At 43.7% G+C, this 22,324-nt stretch overlaps 1 protein-coding gene across 2 annotated transcripts in view; it reads right to left on the bottom strand.

The window, feature by feature from the left end:
- The window catches only part of USP6NL (USP6 N-terminal like), a 193,265-nt gene extending 182,900 nt beyond the window's left edge, over positions 1–10,365 (bottom strand). The window contains exon 1 of one of the 2 annotated variants that reach the window (XM_033439201.2): positions 9,992–10,365. The gene's annotated coding sequence lies outside the window, so the exon portion shown is untranslated. The remainder of the gene's footprint in view (positions 1–9,991) is intronic. The other variant, XM_033439206.2, reaches the window with a different exon arrangement.
- Between the last annotated feature and the right edge of the window lie 11,959 nt (positions 10,366–22,324).

Raw genomic sequence — 22,324 nt, 5'->3', positions numbered from 1 at the left:
TCCTTCCTTCTCCTGTTAAAACACCCAGTCACTCTGTGCAAATCAGAACAGAGCTCAGTTCTTTTCCCTACCGTCACTAGTTACTGAATAAAATATGTTTTCGCAGCTTTAACTAATGTCCCACTTTGTCTTTAACAGTGGATAGAACTGGAACATCATGAATTCATTCTGATACTCCACTTCTCATTGCAGGATCATATTACCATTCCATATTTACCTCCATTCTATATTACCTCCCCCCTGCTACAGTGAGGGCCTTAGGTCACCCACACACAATTAATATATTGACTCATTTGCTGTATCCTACAACATACACAAGAGAGGTTTGCACAATGACCCTAATATTAGTCTCAATTACTAGCCTAATTCATAAGCCTCCTGCCGATTTTTTCCCCTTAGAATATATCCCACTAGTCAAAAGCACAGGGTTTAAAAGCTACATGTATGGCTTCCCTGGTGGTGCAGTGGTTGAGAGTCCGCCTGCCGGTGTAGGGGATGTGGGTTCGTGCCACGGTCCGGGAGGATCCCACGTGCCGCGGAGCGGCTGGGCCCGTGAGCCATGGCCGCTGAGCCTGCGTGTCCAGAGCCTGTGCTCCGCAACGGGAGAGGCCACAGCAGTGAGAGGCCCGCGTACAGCAAAAAAAAAAAAACAAAAAACCCCAAAAAACTACATGTAGTTCTTATCTCTTTGTTATGCCATCAATTTGCTAACCACGTACATTCCTTTGTTTCTGTTTGCATTCAACTTCAAGGTTTCTTTTTTTTTAACTCCTCTTAGATTTAATGTAATTTTTTAATACTTAAAACCTTTACATGATTCAGAATTCAAAACTGCCTAAAAGGAACACTCAGAGAAGTGAAAACTATCACTCTCATCTGTATTCCTTCCACTCCATTCACACCTACACCCTATAGGTAATCATTTTCATTTATTTCTGGTTTACCTTTCCTGTGATTCTTGTGAAAACAAGCATGCATGCACACACACACATTCTCATCCCCCTGCAACCTTTTTTTACACAAATGGTAATGTGCTTTATATATTCTTTTCCACATTGCTTTTTTCACTTAATAATATAGCTTGGAAATCCTCACACATCAGTTCGTAGTGATTCAGTCGTTCTTTTTTATGGCTGTATAATATTCCATGACTTGACTGTTCCTTGATGGATTCAACCAGTCTCTTATGGACAAGAACTTTGGTTGGGCTTTCAATGTTTTGCTATTATAAGAAATTCCACAATCAATAACCTTTTTCGTATGTTGTTTTTCATTTTGGGGGTTGTTTCTTCAGAATAAATTAATCTAAGCTGAATTGCTGGATCAAAGAGAATGCAACCCTGCTGACACCCTGATTTCAATTCGGTGAGATCCATTGATGTTGGTTTATTAAATAGTGCTAAGTCCTCCTCCTTAGCCATTAAGCTGCTTTGAACTCTTGCCAGCAATGCCTGAAAGTACCTCTTTCAGCTGTGGAAATGCTGACATAGAGAAGCTTATCTGTTGCAGGTGCCTGAGAGTGGAGGGTTTATTCTGTGGGTACTGTCATCACCAGAAAGCTGGTCTTTTAAACCTTCCCACCACAAGTCTGCTGTGTTTGTGTGTCCAACAAGATTGAAGTGAAAGCTCATGCCAGCAACAAGGAGGCTACAAAGAAGAGCAAAACCTTTTCATGACGGATTGGACATTAAACCACCTGTATGGAGAACCCTAAAAACAGACTGTGGGGGCTCAGAAGTGGGCACAGCACTGGTCTCTCAAAGGAGACCAAGGAAGCCACAAACTGAGAATCCAGACACTCCACTGATCAAGGAATCAGGATGAGAGCAGCTACACAAGAACCAAGATTAAAAGAACTATGCAGCTACTACAGCACTGAAAGCAAGTATAAAGGACAAGTCCTACTTTAGCTAGCGTGTTTTCACCTAGTGTGAGGAAGTTAAGGAGCTTAATCAAAGCTCTGATCAGTAAAATTCATAGCTATAAATTTACATACAGTATTTACGGTAATTATAAGCAGCTTCACATTTTCAATCCAAAATTTAGCTACCTATACTCCACACCCATAAAACCCAAGTGTATTAGTTTCCTATTGCTGCTGTAACAAATTACCACAAACACAGTGGCTTAAATAGCACAGATATACTATCTTAAGTTCTGGAGGTCAGGTTGTTGGAAGGGCTTTTCCAGCTGCCAGAGGCTGCCACTTCCCTGGCTTGTGGCTTCCTTCTATCTTCAAAGCCAGTGATGGCCAATCAATTCTTTCTCACATCCTGTCACTCTGACACTGACTCCTCTGCCTCCCTCTTCCCCAGTTATGATCTCATGATTACACTGGCCCCACCCAGGATAATCTTCTTATTTCAAAGTCAGCTGATTAGCACCTTAATTCTATCTGCAAACAATTCCCATTTCCATGACCTAACATATTCATGGGCTCTGGGGATTGGGATGCAGACATTTTTGGGGCCCGTTATTCTGCCTTCCATGCCAAGTATAACTGGTCTTCCCTGTTCCTAACTCTGGTCCAACTTAGTGTCACATTCAAAATTCTACAAAAGCCTTGAAAATAAAGTGATCTTTACTAAAGGTCCCTTGAAACACTGAAAGGGGAGTTTTAGGTCTTCACACAGTAAATCCCCTTTGGACATCTCTTCTTCCTAAGGTTTCTTCCCAGTGTCTCTCATTGGAACTGTCAAATCTCTCTACTTTCTCTTCATTTTCTCTCTCTGGCTGTTTCTCTCTCCTTTCAGACTGTTTTCCCCTCTGAGTATCTCCCGCACCCTTTCTCTTTTAGAGGAACTCAGCCCACTCGTGTTGCTAGCTTCTCATCTTGCCTCCCCTTTCACCCCACACTTAACTCCTTGTAGAAGGTGGTAGGCTGGATATACTGTTTGCTCCTCTAGGTCCAGTCTCCATCCTTGCCCCCCCACGCTCTGTGCCTGGGAAGGCCAGTCTTACCCTCTGGCTCCCGTTTGGGTTGGGTAGTGTAAAGCACAGGAAGAAGATTGGGGGGTGGGGGATGAGGGAAGTGGGGGTCTCTTCTCCCTTCTCCCCAAGTCTTCAGCTCCTGACTGGTGGCCCTGTCTCCAGCTACAATAGTCTCTCCAGGTTCTGGTAATCATTACCCCCATTGCCCTTCAGGCCTTGGAGTGGTAACAGCCCCCAGTGGCTGTTAGCTCTGTTGGGGGGGGGGGTGCTTCACCACGCCTTGTTGGTTTCCTTAAACCCACACCCTTATAAATAGCTCCTTTATTAAATTTTGCTCAGTATCCGTGTCAGGGGACCCTGACAACATAATGGGAATGGGGCATCAATAATACTTAGAATTAAACACACACACACACACACTTCTGACACATGCTACAACATGGATGAACCTTGAAAACATTATGCTAAGTGAAATAAGCCAACATGAAAAGACAAATACTATATGATTTCACTATATGAGGTTCTTAGCATAGTCAAATGCATAGAGACAGACAGTAGAATGGTGTTGCCAGAGGCTGGGGGAAAGGGAAGTATGGAGTTTTGTTTAATGGGCACAGAGTTTCCACTCAGAAAGATGGAAAAGTTCTGGAGATGGATGGTGGTGATAGTTGAACAACGATATGAAGGTACTTAATGCTACTGAACCTACATGTAAAAACGGTTAAGATGGTAACTTTCATGTCATGCATTTTTTTTTAACCACCATTTAAAAAAAAGAAACAGAAGACTTTTAAAGTTCACATACACAATAGGGACCTCAGCTTGAGTTCAGACTGTAACCATGTCCTGTGGTGGGATATACCTAGGCAAGTCTCGGAAAATGTTGGGGTGGCCTGAGAGAAGTTCATTTTCAAGAGGGCTGGGAACTCATTGTAAAGGAAGAAAGACCCAGGCAGCAGGAAGCTGACCCAGAAACACAGTCTGGCTCAGCACAGGGGAAAAGCAATTTTCCAATTCAGGGAGTGTCCCCTGCAATACACCCTCACTTTTAGCGTCTTCATAGCCCTTCCTGCAGTTATAGCTAAAGACATGTTTAATGCCTGTTGCTTCCACTCACTCAAAGCTGCATGAGTACACCTGTCTTAGTTCATGCGGGCTGCTGTAACAGACCACCATAAACTGGGGGTCTTATAAACAACAGACATTTATTTCTCACAGTTCTGGAGGCTGGGAAATCCAAGATCAAGGCATTTTCAGATTCACACACTCCCTGACATCAGACTATACTATAAAGCTACAGTAATAAAAACAATATGGTGCTGGCACAAACACAGACACATAGATCAGGGCGACAGAGTAGAGAGGCCAGAAGTAAACTCACACACTTATGGTCAATTAATCTACAACAAAGGAAGCAAGAATATACAATGGAGAAAAGATAGTCTCTTCAATAAGTGGTGCTGGGAAAACTGGACAGCTACATCTAAAAGAATAAATTAGATCATTTTATAACACCATATACAAAAATAAACTCAGAGTGGATAAAAGACATAAGTGTAAGGCCAGATACTATCAAACTCCTAGAGGAAAACATAGGCAGAACACTCTTTGACATAAATCAAGGCAATGTTTTTTTGGATCTATCTCCTAAAGGAAATAAAAGCAAAAATAAACAAATGGGACCTAATTAGACTTTAAAGTTTCTACACAGCAAAGGAAACCATCAACAAAATGAAAAGACAACCTACTGAGTGGGAGAAAATATTTGCAAATGATATGATCAATAAGGAATTAATATCCAACATCTATAAACAGCTCATGCAACTCAACATCAAAAAACAAAAAACTTGATTAAAAAATGGGCAGAAGAACTGAACAGACATTTTTCCAAACAGGAAATACAGATGGCCAACAGGCACATGAAAAGATGCTCAACATCTCTAATCATCAGGGAAATGCAAATCAAAACCACAAGATATTACCTCACACCTGTCAGGATGGCTATCACCAAAAAGAACACAAATAACAAATGTTGGCGAGGATGTGGAGAAAAGGGAACCCTTGTACTCTGTTGGTGGGAATGTAAATTGGAGCAGCCACTGTGGAAAACAGTATGGAAGTTTCTCAAAAAACTAAAAATAGAACTACCATATGACCCAGAAATGCCAATCCTGGGTATCTATCCAAAAAAACACAAAAACTCTAATTCAAAAAGATACATGCACCCCAATGTTCATAGCAGCATTATTTACAATTGCCAGGCAACCTAAGTGTCCATAAACAAATGAATGGATAAAGAAGATGTGGTATATATACAATAGAACACTATTCAGCCATAAAAGAAGAATGAAGTTTTGCCATTTGCAGTGACATGAATGGACTTGAAGGATATTATGCTAAGTGAAATGAGTCAGACAGAGAAAGACAAATGCTGTATGATATCACTTACATGTGGAATCTAAAAAATACAACAAACTAGTGAATATAACATAAAAGAAGCAGACTCACAGATAGAGAGCAAATTAGTGGTTACCAGTGGGGAGGGGGTGAGGGATTGGAAGGTACAAACTATTGGGTGTAAGGAAGGCACAAGGATGTGTTGTACAACATGGGGAATGTAACCAATATTTTGTAATAACTGTAAATGGAAAGTAACCTTTAAAACTGTATAAAAATTTTTTTTTAATTTAAAGGCACATGCAGATTCAGTGGCAAGTAAGGACCCACTTTCTTCTTCAAAGACAGTTGTCTTCTCGCTTCATAGACAGTTGTCCTCCCATGGTGGAAGGGGTGAGGGAGCTCTCTGGGGTCCCTTTGATAAGGGCACTAATCCTATCATGAGGGCTCCACCCTCATGACCTCATCACCTCCCAGAGACCCCACCACCACACTGAGGGTGAGCACATTCAGTTCATAACTAGGACCATGATTATTTTATTCATGGCTCTGTCCCCAGCACCCAGCTTACTACGCTGGCAGTAGTACTAATACCTGTTTGTTCCCTACTTGAGTGAGGGAATGAATTCGGAATACTGTGTGGTGGTGGTTAGCACATCTGTTCCTGCCCAGCTCTGGGGAGGCACGTCTGGGTCCTGGGGTCACAGGAGATTATAAATAGAATAACTGTCTCTGTGAACTCTGTAAAACTCCAGGGGCATAAGCAGCACCACTTGGGCCCTCTAGAGAACATGGCAGATGGATGAAGGCTGTCTGGGATGGTCTTGAGTCTCAGAATTTCAGAGTGCACAGCAGCGTATCACCCGACAGTGGAACATGGTAAATCATACCCTGACTTCTCTGCTTTCTTTCCAACCCAACCTCAAAATATCCTAATGCCAGCCATCCCAGAGCTTTAAAATGGTCTTTCTCTTTTTGTGCATTAATGTTTTGGAGCCACGTGAATCAAGTTCGTGATATTTACATTTAATGGATTTTGTAACTATTAATATAATTTTTGAGATATTTTTGCAAGAGGAGAGCTTTCCCGTCCTGCTCCTATATTCCTTTCTTAGCTTACGGTTCCTATTAACTCCTTGACTTTAAACGTGGCCAGCTGTTTCTGTGTATGAGAACAGCCTTCCTGCTGGAGGCTGCAGGAAGCTTTCCAACCTCTGCCAGGAGAATGAAGGAAATTCAAGACACCATTTCCTTGATTCCCTCCACCCACACCTACCAAAATTTACTCCCTGCTCCTGTGCTGCTGGCTCTCACGTGGTCTCGTTATGACATCCGACTTCAATGATAATTAGTCTCCAAGCTCTTGTCTATCAGTATCTTGGGCCGTTTTTATCTCCTCCTTTAAAAAGCCAACTCAACCTATCTATCGATCTTTCTCATTTGAGCCCATCCAAATTCCCAAGAAAGAAATCATTTCCCTCCTTCTTGACCAAGACTGGAACTGAAATTCCCAGGTATGGGTACAACCTCATGGGCACACAATTCCAAGCGGGGGGATGCTGCTCCTCTGAACAAAAAGACTAGAGGGAAAAAGGGAGAAAGGGACAAGAGGAGGGAGTTTGGGAGCATTGAGATGTACCTGGAAAGGATTTTCTAGACTGGACCCCTCCTGAATTCTGGAGGGTTTGTTGTATCTTCTGCCAGGGTTATTTGATGGTCCTTAATATAATTTCAGCACTATTTCTGGCAAAAGCTCCACACTGTATTTCAATAATCCATCACTTCGCATTCTTTTCCTCCCAACGCATGTTCGTATCATCACATCTGACTCTTGCCCCAGCCTTGTCCATGCCACAATGGACACACGAAATCTCTGGGTATCAGCAATAAAGAAGAACAAGGAACTGACACATGCTATTACGTGGATGAACCTTGGAAACACTGGGCTAAGCGCAAGAAGCCAGTCACAAAGGACGATACTCTATGGTGATTCTATTTATACGGCATGTCCAGAAGAGGCAAATTCACAGAGACAGAAAATAGAATACTGGTTGCCAGGGGCTGGGTGGGGAGGGGGGTGGGGAGTGACTGCTGGTGGGTGCAGGGTTTCTTTGGGGGAGTGATGGAAATGATCTGCAGTGGCTTGCGGTGATGTGTGCGCAATTCTGTGACTATGCTAAAAACCACTGAGTTGTACGTTTTAAGTGGGCGAATTGTAAGATGTGTGAATTGTATCTCAATAAAGCTGTTATCAAAACACAACCCACAGTGAGGAGAAAGGAGGAAGAAGAAGAAGTCAGTGTAGGAGGAAATGAACTGTGAGCCTGAGAGAAATCAGAGGGAGATCAAGAGGGTTTTTAGAGGCATCCCTGGTGGTGCAGTGGTTAAGAATCTGCCTGCCAATACAGGGGACACGGGTTCAAGCCCTGGTCCGGGAAGATCCCACATGCCACGGAGCCACTAAGCCCATGCGCCACAACTACTGAGCCTGTGCTCTAGAGCCCGTGAGCCACAGCTACTGAGCCCCCGTGTCACAACTACTGAAGCCCGAGCACGTAGAGCCCATGCTCCGCAACAAGAGAAGCCACTACAATGAGAAGGCCACGCACCGCAACGAAGAGTAGCCCCCTGCTCGCCGCAACTAGAGAAAGCCTGCGTGTAGCAACAAAAAGCCAACGCAGCCAAAAAAAACAAAAAACTATAAAAAAAAAAAAAGAGAGAGGGTTTTTAGGAGGAAGAAAAAAGTATGTTCTTATAAAAATAGAGTTTTTCACCCAATTCCTGAGAAGTGTGCTGTCTCTAAAGTGTGTTCTGGAAACTGTAGAAGGAAAAAAAGTGAAAAAATGCCTGGATCAAGTGGGAAACAAACAGAGGGCCAGGCTGACCGCAGATGAGACACAGCAAAGCTGAGAGTCAGAACATCAGGAAGCAGAGTGGACAAGACAGCCCAGAGCAGAGAGACAGGAAAAGAATTTTGAAATGAAAATTAAGTTGAATGAGATAAGAGAGCCCACTTTCTGTCTTCTGGCCTCTTTTTTCTCTTTTTCATCGCCTCTACTACGCACACACCTCTCCCTCTTGCTCTCCTTCTTTCTCTCCTTCTCTGCCAGTTGGATTTCCTATCCCAGCTCTGTTCACAACAGGCTCAAGCGGGGCTCTGTCCCTTCCCATCCCTCAAAGGGGTCCTTCCCAGCAAACCCTGTGCCTGGCTCTGATGGACAAGCCCAGGAAGTTGCAGGCCTCGGGAACACACACAGGGGTGTGAGCAGGGGGATGGCACGAGCTTCCACCAACATCCAACTTCTGAGCAGCAGTGTCCCTGGTCCTCACCAGAAGGTTATTCATGGATGGAGCCAGGTAGAAACCATCTTCACACAGTAGCCGGGATGCCAGGCCAACTGGGAGCTGGCGAAAGCAGACAGAGTTTTGGAGCTGGTCCCCTCTACTTCCTCTCTCACCAAACATCTGGCCCGGGCACTAGACCATGAGGCAGGAAGTCCAGAGCTCTTGTTTTTAGCCGTGACCTGCAGTCTGGGGGCAAGTCCTTTCAACACGGGGGTCACTTTCTATTCTGCATCCACGTAGCAACTTTTGCTTCTTAGTAGCTGTGGGTTGCAGACAGTGGCAGGCAGCATCCTAGCTGCTGTTAGGGCTCCCATCTCACTACTCTGAAACTTGTACAGGGAAACCGACCATCTCCCTATCACAAAGTGAGTCACTGGGTCCAGCCAGGATTAGAAGGCCTCAGTCCCCAGACCTAAGTCTTACCAAAGAGGCCCACGACAATCGTTGGGGTGGTATTCCGATAATGCCTCGTGAGGAAGAACTTAAAGCTATAAGAGATAGTATAATAGTCTACTCACATGTTTTTTAAAATGTTATTACACCTGTCTTATTGTAAGAGATCTGAAGCTTAGAAAGGTCAGGTTGGCTAAACTAAAACAGACAACAAAAAATAAAAATTTGTAGCTTTTTCTGATTCCAATCCTATATACCTCTTTTAATTTATCTAGTCTTCAAATAAAATGATACACCCACATCCCTCCCCAACAAGCAAGTTACACTTAAAATTTAAATTGGGTAAGTTTAAACAATTCTTTAAATTGTAGAAATGTTCTATTTAAAAATGAAAAATCGGACATAAAGCAAGGTGCCCTGGCTGCATAGACTCTAGAGCATCTGGGGCGGGGCACGGCAACGGGGAAACACTCTTTGCCCTTCGTGTTTTATTTGGTTTGGGACAAGCCTCCAAAGCAGAACTGTAATAACTCGAGGCCAAGAATGGGATGATCTCACTCACGTTTGTTCAGATCTGCGTATGGCAGCTCATTTGGGGACCTGGCTTTGTAAATATGCTTTATATTTCCAGAATTATGCATCAGATCAGACCCTCTAGGGAATCACACAATGCAAATTAGAAGTTCAACCCCTGGAAAGTTTAAAAAAAATAATCACCACCATTCTAACCCCACTCCACCCACTTTCCACCTAGTTCAAGAGATAAGTCCAAGAAAGTCTAAGAAATACATAATTAAAGAAATGATTTCCTGTAGTGTTCTACCACCAGGAAGCATTTATTAAGTACCTAATTGCTTGTGTTTCTGGGCTAAGCACTGTACAGAAGGAATTGCATAGACCTGCTCTCTTGTTTTCAAGATCTTACCTTCTAAGGTAGACAGCATTCACCTGGACAAACAGGTAGGACAAAATGACAGCAGGTGGGAACTTGAAACCGTACCGGTGGCTGCCAACCGAAGCATTCATCCGGTCCCTGTCAGCGCATTGCTTGGGTGGTGAGCCAGGACATGGCAGTGAGTGGCTGTTGAGTTTCCCAGGGACCTTAGGTTCAATTGCAGACACCGCTCACACCTCTTGGAAGAGGCCAAGTCCTCCTGGTAGTCAGAGAAGGCTGCAGGAGGGAAGAAGTTGGGGGTAAACAGCTGGGCTGGAGGAGGAGGGGCAGAGGGCAAGCAGCGAGGGTGCGGCCAGCCGAGAACAGTGAAGCAGAGACAGCTCTTCCGAGGGGACAGGCGAAGGGAGCACAACAGAACAGCAGCCGCTGGCAGCCCCACCCCTGCCTTCGGGTCCAAGGCGTTTCTCAAGACTTTCACTGGGCTCAGAAACCTCAGGTGGATTCTAGAATGCTTGTGATTGGTGGGAGTGGGAAGGAGGAGGGTCTAGGTGAGGTTAAAAAGGTAGATTGGGGCTTCCCTGGTGGCGCAGTGGTTGAGAGTCTGCCTGCCGATGCAGGGGATGCGGGTTCGTGCCCCGGTCCGGGAAGATCCCACGTGCCGCGGAGCGGCTGGACCCGTGAGCCATGGCCGCTGAGCCTGCGCGTCCAGAGCCTGTGCTCCGCAACGGGAGAGGCCACGACAGTGAGAGGCCTGCGTACCGCAAAATGTCCTGCTCAGAGGGACCCTGTCCTGATAAGTGACAAGATCGAACGTACTAGGAGAATGATGTCTTCAGATCTGCTCTTGGGGATGAGAAGACCCCAGAAAACCCTTGGTATTTCTGTGGATGAATGAAAACCACTCAGAAGGGGATGAACAGGGGCCAGAGCGTTTCAGTTGACCAGCTGACTGTAGTTTAGAATCAAGCCTCGTCAAAGGATATGGGTGAGCAGTAAAACCTGACTCGGCGTCACTAAGCCTCCAAAGTAAAAGAGAATTCTTTCTTTAAAAGCCGCCAGATTGGGCTTCACTGCTGGCACAGTGGTTAAGAATCTGCCTGCCAATGCAGGGGGCACGGGTTCAAGCCCTGGTCCAGGAAGATCCCCCATGCCGCGGAGCAACTAAGCCCGTGTGCCACAACTACTGAGTCTGCCCTCTAGGGCCCACGAGCCACAACTACTGAGCCCATGTGCTACAACTACTGAAGCCCGCACGCCTAGAGCCTGTGCTCCACAACAAGAGAAGCCGCTGCAATGAGAAGTCCGCACACTGCAACGAAGAGTAGCCCCCGCTCGCTGTAACTAGAGATAGTTAACTGTAAGCTAATAACTGTAAGCTTTCCAAGTCATTTTAGACAAGAGGCAGGACCCCTGGTCCCACCACAGTCCAGACCCCAAACACAGATATTGTACCCGGTGAGGGGGGCCAGGTCCTAGATCGAAGCATTTCCATTTCAACCCCCTCAAATAACGCACATCTTTCTGTCATTACGCACATTTGTTAAAAGAAACATCTAAGGCATTTTAATGAGGAAAAAAGAAGATGGAGGGCATGTAGCTAATAAAATGTGCTCAATGGCCACTAATTCTCATAAAATACCATTTATAATTATGACAGTGAGATACTATGTTTTTGCAAAGCAGAGCGATAAAGATTCAAGATTGTCCATAGACAAGGTGGAGAAATAGATTGTCTTCTATTCACCGGCGGTACTCTGATAACACTTTTGCGGGGTGGGATTTTGTCAGGATCTATCTTTATGAAATGCCTGTGCCTTTCAGCTAGCAATCACTTCTGGATGTCTGTCCCGGTTTCCATCTGTCTTAGAGAATTACTCAAGTGTATGTACAAAGAAGCAAAGAATGTTTATTACAGCAGTGTTTAAAAAAAAAAAAAGGAAACAACTTAAAAACCATCATTAGAGAGCCTGGTTAAATTTTGGCACATCCATGGAATACAATGTAGCAGTAGAAGAAGGAATGAAGCAAATTCAGATGGAAAAGACCGCATCAATGATCGATGGGAAGATTTCAAAGGCATATTGTTCACTGAAAGCTGAAGTTGCAGAAGGCTACAGAAAGCGTAACACTGTTCATGTAAATACACACACAAAACTATATATTTCTCTATGTACATAGGGCCACTCAAATGCAAACAAGAAAATCTGGACACATTTATACCAAAATGATACTAGCAATTACGTCTGGGGGAGGAAGTAGGTTGGGTATTGAGGAATTCAGGGAGCTTTTTGTCTTTATCTGTATTTTACAAAGAGAATGTATTCATGTGTTACTTGTGAAAGTCAAAATGGATTTTAAAAGAATGAGGGACACAAATGAACTTATTTACAACACAGAAATAGACTCAGATATAGAAAACAAACTTATGGTTACCAAAGGGGAAAGAGGGCAGGGAGGGATAAATTAGGAGTTTGGGATTAAAATATTCATACTACTATATATAAAATAGATAACCAATAAGCACCTACTGTATAGCACAGAGAACTATACTCTATATCTTGTAATAACCAAGAAGAGAAAAGAATCTTAAAAACAGAATACATATACATATGTATATATATATGTGTGTATATATATATCTGAATCACTTTGCTGTACATCTGAAACTAACACAACATTGTAAAATCAAACTATATTTCAATAGAAAAAAATTTTTACACAAAAGCAAAAAAAGAATGAGGGGAAGGAACAAAAGCATCTGTCTTCATAAGCCAGGCAAATAAATAGAGTCGACCACTGAGAAGGGTGGAACTTCTTCCCAGGGAATGAAGCAAAAGTACCCACCTCCTTCTCTCCCTCCCCCATTCCCTCCAGAGTTGACTGGACGTTTGGCACACGGTCCCATCCATCTCTACTGGCTGGGTGGCCCCAGCACTCTATTCTGAAGCAGTGTGGTACCCAAACCACTACCTCATCCCCCACAGAATGAGGAAGACACAGGCCTGAGAACCATCGTTGTGGGAACTTAACAGTTAGGAACCTCGCTGGAACGCGATAACCTACAGTTCCAAAACTCACAGTCAGACCATTTCCCTTGACCCCCATCCAGGGGGGTTTTCTTTATTACACAGAGAATTCAAAGTCCCTCACTATCGCACTACTCAACCTCAGTGAGTCTGCAGTATCTGTGGTTTTAAAACAGATACTGCGGACCAGTTTGAAGGTACTGAACTGGCATTTTAACAAGTCACCCACGAAAGAACTGGCGAGTGACAACGGTGACCTATGAATTGATGGACACAGAAAGTAACGCTGGGTCAGACCAAAAAGGCTGAAGAAAACACACAGCAACGAAAACAACCTAAAACAGAAGACTGGGGAAAGGAAGAAACCTGGAAAAAGAAAAAAAAAAACAACAGTATATGTCAAGCTGCTAAGTCTTATTTTCGTCAGTATTTTCACCTTCAAACTTCACTTTTCTACTTTTTTTCCCCCCGCACGAGAGGTGAAGATGGTGAAGGATGAATGAGTTCTTTATCCTCAGAGAATGCTTGGCAAAACAGCAACAACAACAAAAAGTAACCACACAAGCTTTTATTTTCTTTAGAGGGGAACAAAACAATATTTTCCATCTCAACCCAACTAACAGGAACATTTAAAAAATACTTTGCTGGCAGAGATTATAATCACAGATGCGCTCAGCCAAACAGCATCCCATTGCCTTCCTCATTCATTTAATGAATTGTGACTTCACATGGAGGTTTGCGTTCGAGAACTAAGTATCCTAAAACTGGCATTACCGTCTTGACTCCATTGAAACTATAATGAGAAAACATGATCATATGGTGAATCTGAGGTCTTACTGCAATAACTGGAAAAATATTCTTCCGTGTATATAATGTCCATACTGTAACCCCTCTGTAGACTCTTGGTAAATGAAATAAAACCCACTTAAAATTCTGTTGTTTTGGTTGTTGGATCCAGGCAATGTGTGTGTGTGTGTGTGTGTGTGTGTGTGTGTGTGTGTGTACATATATATGTAGAGTAATATATTACAAATGTTTCTGTATGTTTGAAATTTTTCATAATAAAAATCAGAAGAACTTCAGTTGCTTCTTTCAAAATCTCTGAGATGACCCCTTACCACCTGTTCAGACCTTGGCTGGCTTGTGGGTAACAACATCAAGGCCGGTTGCTCTGACCTTCTCCGGCTCCACTTTGCAGGCCAGCCTGTGTAGAGCAGCTACAAGAGTCTGCTAAAACAAGCTCTCATCGGGCCACTTCCTATCTCCTCGTGGCTCATCACAAGACGTCAAAACTCCTCTGCCCAGCTTTTCTGGTTCTCAGCATCCGGCCCCTCCCTTCCTGTTTTACCTTAGTCCCCATCATCCCACAGGCTGGTCTTCTCACCAACGCTCTGTTTTCTCCTGCATCTGTGCCCCTGGGGCATCATGCCAGGAAGGTGCTTCCTACGACCTTCACTGATCTAAGTTCCAGCTATTCTAGTCCCAGCCTAAGTCTTGCTGCCCCCTCTCATTCCTTGTCTTTAGTGCCTGGAGTCTGAACCGTAAACATCCAGAAAGAGTACCCACCTGCACCTTGGATGCAAATTTAGCATCTCCATTCTCAATAAGATTACCACCTCCGTGATTCCCTCTCAGCTACTTAAAAACCAGGAAACAAAAGCAACAAACATCAACTAACAGGTGTTGGAAGGTAAATTATTTATCAATTTCAATGCAGTGATGTTCTAGAGGAACACAAAAGCAAACTCGCTAAGAATATGTGACCCTGTCATTTGTTCAAAACATACCGATTGAGCATCTACCACATGCAGGCACTTTTCTAGGTACTTAAGATACACCAATGAATAAAACAGATAACCCCTCATGGAATGGATAGTCGGCGGGGGGCGGGGGGGGCGGTGTGCAAACATAACTAATGTACAAAATAAATATGGGTGTTATATAGTATATCGGAAGATGGCAAATGCTACGAAAAGAAGAAAAAGTTGGAAAGGTTAAAGGGAATTTGAGAGTACAAGGCAGGGAATGTTGCAGAGGGAACAGGGTGTGCAATTTTAAATAGCACAGTGAGTGTCTTAGTCTCCTCAGGCTGCTAGAACAGAATACCACAGACTGGGGGAGCTTATAAACAGAAACGTATTTCTCATGGTTCTGGAGGCTGGAAGGCCAAGTTCAATGCACCAGCAGATTCAGTGTCTGGTGAGCACATACTTCCAAGTACATAGACAGATGGCTGTCTCCTTGCTGTGTCCTCACCTGGAGGAAGGGATGAGGGAGCACTGCAGGGTCTCTTTCATAAGGGCACTAATCCTACTCATGAGGGCCCCACCCTCATGACCTCATCACCTCCCAAAGGCCCCACCTCCTAATACCATCACATTACTGGTTAGGGATTCAACATATAAATTCTGGGGGAGACACCAAATACAAAAATCAGAACATAACAGATAAGGAAATTTCATTGAGACAGTGACATTTGCAGAAACAGTTGAAGAAGGTGAGGGAGTTGGCCATGAAGATACTTAGAGAAACAGCATTCAGGGCAGCCATGCAGAGGGAACCAATCAGGTATGAGCCTCATGAGGCTTTATCACCTCTCAGGTGTGGGCACTCAACACCTCACACCAGAGGACACATTTCCTAACTGACTTCCTCCTTTCCTTTCCTCTGGACATGCCCCACTGTAGCACATGGGGCTTTCCAGCTCCAACACTATCTTCCAAGTTGCATAAGACAAATATTCAATAAATACTAATTAGGTAGGGAACAAATAGATAATGGTATACTTTTGTAGTTCTCAATCATTTACTACAGCACGGATCTCAAAGAAGACTCTCAAAACATGTCTGTTCATAGAGAACAGACTTGTGGTTACCAAGGGGGAGGAGGGTAGAGGAGGGAAGGATTGGGAGTTTGGGATTAGCGGATGCAAACTATTATATATAGGATGGATGAAAAACAAGGTCCTATTGCATAGCACAGGGAATTATATTCAATATCCTGGGATAAACCATAATGGAAAAGAATATGAAAAAGAATATATGTATATAACTGAATCACTTTGCTGTACAGCAGAAATTAATACAACCTTGTAAATCAACTCTACTTCAATAAAATTTTTTAAAAAATATCTCTGTCAACTGATTTGTTCATTGATGGCCTCCCACGTCTCAAAATCTTCACCATTATTTTGGAAACTTTTTCTTCCGTTGATTGCATGTTGTGTCCTTTGGAGAATTGTAAATAGAATTTAGCACACGATAGGGGAATAAAAGAAATACCCTACTCCAAACCTCTGATGGAAACTGGCCAAGTCTGTGTGGGGGAGGAAGAAGGGAAACAAGAGCCAGAAGAGATGGAAGAAGGGAATTGCAAGGTCTTTCAGAAGCAAAGGTGGGCCTGCCCGTGGGAAACCCAGCGTCAGGGAGTTCAGCTTCATTTTGCCCAGCGTCCAGGGAGGGCTCAGTGACCAAGGACAACCTGGCTTAATAGGAAGTCTCTGCAAAGTGAAAATAATGAGGCAGACCGGGGAGCTACAATTTATACATTTTTAACTTAAAAACACAAGTTATGAGTCATGTTTATCCCCATACGGAAGTCATTATGGAAAGTGGGAGAAGGATAAAAGTGAAGAAACAAAAATTAAAATTTCATCTGTCCTGACTCTTAGTCATTTATTACCATCCAGCTCTACACACACTTTAAAAACCACAACAAGCAAAATTATCCAACCAGAAAACACCTTGTTGCTTTAATTAGATTGATTTTTATCTTAGCTATGACAGAGCAATAGTGATATTACTAACTACAAGAAAAACAGTCTTTCTCTTTGGGATTTACACTTCTTGACACAGATGAAGGCAGGCAGGTTGTTTATTACTTTATCTTGCCCTAACACTTTTGTTGTCTTCTGCAGAACATAATCACTTCTGGTATAATACCAGCCACGGGCACAAGGGTCCACGCAATCATTCATCCATTCATGCATGGCCCTGTGCCACGTGCTGGGACCACAGTGTTGAACAAGACAGGTGTGGTCCCTGCCCTCAGGAAGCACCCTGTCCTGGGAGGAACACAGACATTAAACAAGTAAATTCACAAATAAACATTTAAATTACAGTTATGTTAAGTATTAGGAAAGAAGTTTAGAGGGAGTTGGCCTAGCCGTGGGGGTGGGGATGCAGAGGGGTCAGGCTTTCTTAAGGAAGTGATGCTTAAGCTGAGGCTTGAGGTGGATTTGGCTTTAGCCAGGACATGAAGGAGGGATGGAGGGTCCGCACAGAGAGAAGGGACTTAGTGCTTTCAAGGAACTGAAAGTTCAGGTTGCTGCAGATAATTAGGGTGGGAAGGGATTGTATTAGTCATGGTTCTCCAGAGAAACAGAACCAATAGGATGCATTGATATATACAGAGAGCGATTTATTATAAGGGATGGGTCCCTGTCTTTATGCAAGTGGGTCTGTCCTAGTATCTGCAGGGTGAGTCAGCAAGCTGAAGACCCAGGAGAGCCAAGAGGGTAATTCCAGTCCAAGACTGAAGGCCTGAGACCCAAGGGAGTGGATGGTGTCATCCAGTCTCAAGTCCATTAGACTCAAGACCCAGGAAGAGTCAAAGATTTAGTCTGAGGGGCTACCCTGGTGGTGCAGTGGTTGGGAGTCTGCCTGCCGGTGCAGGGGACACGGGTTCGTGCCCTGGTCTGGGAAGATGCCACATGCCGTGGAGCAGCTGGGCCCGTGAGCCATGGCCGCTGAGCCTGCGCGTCCGGAGCCTGTGCTCGCAGCGGGAGAGGCCACAACAGTGAGAGGCCTGCGTACCACAAAAAAAAAAAAAAAGATTTAGTTTGAGTCCAAAGGGAGGAAAAAACCCAATGTCCCAGTCCAAAGGTTGTCAGGCAGGAGGAAATCTCCATGCCCAGGGGAGATCAGCTTTTTGTTCTCTTCAGGCCTTGAACTGATCAGACAAGGCTCACCACATTATGAAGGACAATCTGCTTTACTCAACCTACCCATTTAAATGTTAATCTCAACCAAAACACCCTCACAGAAACACCCAGAATAATGTTTGACCAAATATCTGGGCACCCCATGGCCCAGTCAAGTTGACACATAAAATTAACCACCACAGGGATGGTGAGGAATGAAGCTGGAATGCCAGATGTGGGGCAGATGTTCAGGGGCCTTGTCAGCAATGCTAAGAGTTTGATCTTTATCCTAAGAGCAATGGGTAGCTATTGAAGGGCTTCAAAAAAGGGAAAGAAATACTCTGATTAATATTGGGAAGAGGTTGCTTTGATTGCTATGTAGGGAAGAGATAGGCAGGAACAAAGACAAGGAAAAGCTGGGACTTCCCTGGTGGCACAGTGGTTAAGAATCCGCCTGCCAATGCAGGGGACACAGGTTCGAGCCCCAGTCCGGGAAGATCCCACATACCGTGGAGCAACTAGGCCCACGCACCACATCTACTAAGCCTGTGCTCTAGAGTCCACGAGCCACAACTACTGAAGCCTGCGTGCCTAGAGCCCATGCTCCGCAACAAGAGAAGCCACCGCCATGAGAAGTCCACACACCGCAACGAAGAGTAGCCCCCACTTGCTACAACTAGAGAAAGCCCACGCACAGCAACCAAGACCCAACACAGCCAAAAATAAATTAATTAATTAGAAAAAAAAAGACAAGGAAAAGTTCCATAGAAAAAGTTACATTTTAGTTAGGTCTTGAAGATTGAGCAGGATTTAGTTATTTGGAGAAGAGTAAAGGGCATTCCAAATGGAAGGAATGCTATCAGCAAAGGAATAAAGATGGGAAGTCAAGTGACTAAGTCATTTTGACCAGAGAATAGAAAATTTAAATAAATAAATACATTTATAAGGTAAATATATAATGAAGCTAGCAAGGTGGCTGCGGACAAATCAGTCTTGAGTAACAGCTGTAGGAAATCCAAGACTTTATTTCCTACCTAATAAGAAGAACTTGGTGGTTTCTTTGAGCAGGTGAATCACACAATCAGATCTGTTTTAGAAAGATGATTGTTAATGACAGTATTTTGGTAGCTGGAGAGAAGACTCATGGAGCAGGGGGCAATTGGTAGGAAACCAAGAAACCATTAAGGGCTGAAAGGGGAAGAGGCATTGGAGATGCTGGAGGGAACCAATTCAGGAGACTTATCTCAGGTGACATCAACAGAATTTAGCAACTGATCAGCCGTGGAGGGGGAGGAAGGGGGAGGAGTAAGATATAACTGCACATTTCTAACCTGAGTTATTAAGGGGAGAGTGATGCCCTGACCATGATAGAGGATTCAGGAAGAAGGAAAATCTGAGTTCATTTCAGGGAAGGGTGGTAAAGAGGGATGGAAGAAGGAGGAGAGGGAAGGTAAAACATTTCAAGTTAGACATGTTGAATTGGAGGTGCCTGCAGTATTTCAAGGTAAGATGTCCAGTGAGCAGTTTGGATTTATGGGCCTGGAACCCAGGAGAGAGGCTGGGGTAGGAATCATATTTATATTTGTTGTCAATCTTTGAATTTCAAATTTTGGTAAAATTTCTCAGAAAAAAAAAAGGGGCAGTTCACATAGCTAATTTTTTTGTTTGTTATATATTATCGTCTACTGTACCACCACTTCAAAAAAGACCAGACACTGTAATTCCAAAAAAAAGTATGAAAGCCATCAGAATAAAGGAGACTCCTTTAAATCAAATCAATTTATATGAAAACCTCCCTCCATCATCCCCATTTGTCTCATTTGGCTGCACACCTGTGAAATTTGTGTCACAGGCCGTCTGTTTTGCATTTGCCCAGCATGGGCTTAAGACACAAGGGTAACACAAACTGTGAAATTTAATGAGAAAGTCCTGGAAGAGAATTGAGCACATAATGGAGAAGGGGGAATGGAAGAGAATGAAAGCTTAGGAGATCAACACTTAGGTGAAGAGGTGAGCAGAGAGAGCAGTGAAGGGAAAGTGAGTAAAAAAGAATTAAAAAAGTGAAAATAAGAAGGATCCTTTCACTTTTCAACTGCAATCTGATAGAAACTTTTACTCTCATCCTTGCTTTTGTAGAGAAAGAATTTTGATGTGTGGTCAAGAGGAAGTCATGTGCCCCTAGTGGCCAGGAGGAACATTAGCACAAAAGCAATAACCTAGAACAAGAGCTGCAAACTACAGCCCATGGGCCAAATCTGTCCTGCCCACGGCCTTTTTTTGAACAACACATGGGCCAAAAATGCCTTCTACATTTTTAAATGGTTTAAAAAAAAAATCAAAAGAATACTATTTTATGACATGTGAAATTTATTTGAAATTCGAATTTCAATGTCCATAAATAGTTTTGTTGGATCACAGCCACTCTTGTTGTTTACATGTTGTCTGTGGCTGCTCCCATGCTATGTGACAGAATTGAGTCGTTGTGGAAGAGATGTGTGATCCACAAGGCCTAAAATATTTACCATCTGGCCTGCATTGGTCTAAATGTTTACATCTCTCCAAAATTCATATGTTGAAACCTAACACCCACTGTGATGGTATTGGGATGTGGAGCCTTCATGAACGGGATCAGTGCCCTTATGAAAGAGACCCCAGAGAGCTCTCACCCCTCTGTTACACTAAGTTACAGCTAGAAGGCACAGTCTGAGAAGTGGGCCTTCACCAGACACCTGATCTTGAATATCCCAGTATCCAGAACTGTAGGAAGCAAATTTCTGTTTACAAGACACCAGTCTGTGGTATTTTGTTATAGTTGCCTAAACCAGTAAGACATGGCCCTTTACAGAAAAGGTTTGCCGGCCCTCAAACTAGAAGCCACAGGGAATGGGATGGGCAGGTTGGAAACCCAGGAAAGGAAAAGTCAGGCAAAGCTGCAGAAGGTGGTCCCCTTCCACCTTCATCTGGGACTGAGATCACATCAGGCAAGGGTCTCTCAGTGTAGCACTTAGCACCATAAAATGCCTTGGTTGTTCAGAGGCCCAGGGAGGGGAAAAAAGATTAACCTACCACGGAGCCTGTCAGCACATTACATATAGACTCACATTTGGATTATTATTGCTGTTGTCTGATTCCATGCTTGTGTGTTTTTATACTGACTTTAAAAATGTTCCTTTAAGCAAAACTCCACTCTGCCTTTTAGAGCTTGACATCCCTCCCCAGACCTAGGTTCTGATTCTGTTGGGGCTGAGTGACATTTTCCTACAATGCTAGCTCATTATTTTTGCTCCCGGAATTGCAAATCCAAGGATCAAATGGCACTGGCTGAATGCAGCCAGGAGGGGAGGGAATCCCACCAGAGGTACCCTGAAACAAAGCAAACAAATAACTTCAAAAACCACATCATGCAACCTGGACCTGTTACAGGACAGATGGAACTCTGAATTGTTTGATTCTATCAGCAGAACAGAGGAAGGAAATGTTTTAAAATGAGATTATGTTATTTTCCCCAGTTCTTATTATGAAACCTTCCTGAAATGAACTTTAAATATCGGCAGCCCCTTTCATGGCGATGAGTGCAATTCAGCCAGCAGGAGCATTACAGGAAAGTGGCTCCACTATGAAAACTGTGGAAAGGCAGAGGTTGAGATGAAGAGTGGATCCCTGCGGGGTCCTTTGGCTGGGTGAAAAAGCAGGCTCTCAAACACAGCTGTGTGTTAGGGAGGGCCGGATGTCTTCGAAAAAGCTATGTGCCCCGCATAAACATTAATTGAGGGGTCCTTTTGCAAAAGACATCAATTGTAATGAATGAAAGGTCTCCTGCATTCTTTGCCCTCAACAGGAAAATGATTGACAACTAGTTATTGTGTAGAGAAAAATATCCTGGAAGTTATGAAAATTTCCCCCAAATAAGATCATATGATAGTTCTTTATAAGGCTAGGTATTCTGTACGGGTTTTTCCAAAGGAAACTGTTGGTATCATTCAGCCCCAAACTTTGCTAAATAAAAATTTAAATTAAAAAAAAAAAAGTGTTTTGCTAGTGTTCTCTAGTCAGTGACTGTCCAGGCAGGGTGATATGGACTGGCCAGGGATGTGTTCATTTGTCTCCTTTGCGTGGTCACTCACACACACACGCACACATACACACGCACATACACACCCCTCTAAAGGTTGGGATTCCTCCAGACCCTCTGAGTCCCAGAACCCATACCCAACTGCTTACCTAACATTGCCACTGGGAAGTCTTGGAGCATCTGAAATTCAATTACCTTCCCCATCCTCCTCCTGGTCTTCACCAACTCTGTAAATAGCCTTCCATCCACGCATCAAGCCAGATTTAGGATTCATCCCCAATTCTCCTATTGTCATCACCCAGTCCACAGACCATTCTCTACCAGGGTCAAAAGAATGACTTCTT

This window comes from Orcinus orca, chromosome 2, assembly GCF_937001465.1.
Source record: "Orcinus orca chromosome 2, mOrcOrc1.1, whole genome shotgun sequence".
Classification (NCBI taxonomy): Eukaryota; Metazoa; Chordata; class Mammalia; order Artiodactyla; family Delphinidae; genus Orcinus; species Orcinus orca.
The sequence above is the reverse complement of the archived record's forward strand: the minus strand, read 5'-3'. Positions and strand labels throughout refer to the sequence as shown.